The 1,969-nt window shown below is 45.4% G+C and overlaps 1 non-coding gene across 1 annotated transcript; it reads left to right on the top strand.

The window, feature by feature from the left end:
- The first annotated feature begins 1,434 nt into the window (after positions 1-1,434).
- Positions 1,435-1,541, top strand: LOC120275019. The gene has a single exon (XR_005541046.1). It is a non-coding gene; the product is annotated as a small nucleolar RNA R71 (small nucleolar RNA).
- Positions 1,542-1,969: the final 428 nt, after the last annotated feature.

Raw genomic sequence — 1,969 nt, 5'->3', positions numbered from 1 at the left:
CACTTAACAATTTATTCATGTAAACAAACTGAACTAAAAGTATGAAAAAAATAGTAAACACTTGGGTTGCCTTCCAAGAAGCGCTTGTTTAACGTCACTAAGCTTGACGTATCTTTCTTACCTCACGGGGGTTCATGAATGATGGTTGCCCCCTCACCCATAACTTGAAATCATGATGAGCAAAGTCTCTTGAGGGTAGAGGATATACTATCGGTCTTCGGACCACCTAGCAATTGTTCGTCCAACTCCCTTCGCTCATATACGTCTCCAACAGTCTTGGGGCATTTTCGGTGGCGTCTTCCAGCCCTCTTCATTTTCCGGAGCACCTTCTTCAAGATTCCCGGGGTAGATGTTTCCTCTCCGGTCGAACCAAGCATCAGTACTTCTTCAATAGGTCTTTCAGGAACTTCGCATACTTAGGCATTTACCAAAGCCTCAACAAAAGGAATGTTGATGTGGTGTTCCTTGAACAAACTCAGGAACTTCTTCTACTGGTCATCCCCTTGGTCATTATTTAATCTAGAGGGATAAGGGATTCTTGGCTTGAAAGATGGGGGTGCCACCGCTTTCTCTTTGTTTGCTCCCTTCTCAACCTCTACTACCTCGGGTGCGTGTTCTTTCGGCTCTTCACTGGGAAGCCACCCTTCAACCCCACGACCGCTTCTCAAAGCGATCGCCTTCACATGTTCTCTCGGGTTGGTTTCCGTGTTGCTTGGTAGACTCCCATGTGGCCTTTCAGAAAGAGATTTCGCAATTTGCTACACTTGATTTTCAAGGTTGTGTAAGGAGGCGGTGTGATTGCGAAGTGTAGCCTCGACTGATTCAAACCTTGTATTTGTTGATTGAACAAATCTAGCCAAGTGCTTCTCCAAATCAGTCATTTTGGTTTCCAAACCTAAAATTCTGTTTTCCAATTGAGGGGCTTGTTGTTGTTGTTGGAACCCCGATGGCCCCATGGTCTTTTGTGGTCCTTGATTACTCCATGAAAAGTTGGGATGATTCTTCCAACCTGATTTGTAGGTGTTGTTGTATGGATTCCCTTGAGGTCTCATTCCATTACCTACAAAGTCAACATTCTCAACTGAAGAAACATCACCAATGACAATTGGGCAATCGGAGGGAGCATGTCCTCCACCACAACCGGTGTAATTGGTCATGGCCGCCACTCTATTCGAAGCTATAAGGTCTAGCTTCTTACTCAAACTCTCCACTTGGGTCGCCAATGAAGTTACCGCATCAATTTCATGGAGACCAGCCACCTTTTTCTTCTCTCTAGCATTCCACTGGTAGCTATTTAACCCCATTTCCTCAATCAATTGACGAGCATCGTCAGGGGTCTTGCTACCGAAGGTACCTCCTGCCGCCGCATCCAAGAGTTGCCTTGTACTCGGGTTCAAACCATTGTAGATGGTTTGAACAATCATCCACTCTGGGAATCCTTGTTGCGGACACTTGCGCAGGAGTTCCTTGAACCTTTCCCATATCTCAAATAGAGACTCCAATTCCAACTGCATAAAGGATGAGATCTCATTCCTAATCTTTGTGGATTTTCCGGGAGAGAAATAACGGGCTAGAAAAGCTTCTACCATCTCCTCCCATGTAGTGATTGATGCCCTGGGTAATGAGTGTATCCACTGCTTTGCTTTCCCCTTTATGGAAAATGGGAAGGCTCTCAATTTGATGGCATCATCCGTCACACCATTTATCTTCAGCATGTCACACACCTCGAGGAAGCTCTCTTTGTGACTATTTGGATCCTCATTGGCCAAACCGTTGAATTATGCGGACTGCTGCAGCATATGGATGAATGCCGGGTTTAGCTCGAAATTCTGAGCTGTAATTGGAGGACGCACAATACTCGATTGTGTCCCCAACACTGAAGGTCTGGCATAATCGGATAGTGTCTGTTGTTGCTCATTTTGTTCTGCCATGTTGTCAGATCCTTCAACTTCCAAATCAGCTGGATTAG

The sequence above is a fragment of the Dioscorea cayenensis genome, chromosome 13 (genome assembly GCF_009730915.1).
Source record: "Dioscorea cayenensis subsp. rotundata cultivar TDr96_F1 chromosome 13, TDr96_F1_v2_PseudoChromosome.rev07_lg8_w22 25.fasta, whole genome shotgun sequence".
Lineage (NCBI taxonomy): Eukaryota > Viridiplantae > Streptophyta > Magnoliopsida > Dioscoreales > Dioscoreaceae > Dioscorea > Dioscorea cayenensis.
Note: the sequence above shows the minus strand (reverse complement) of the source record. Positions and strands in the feature narration are given on the sequence as shown.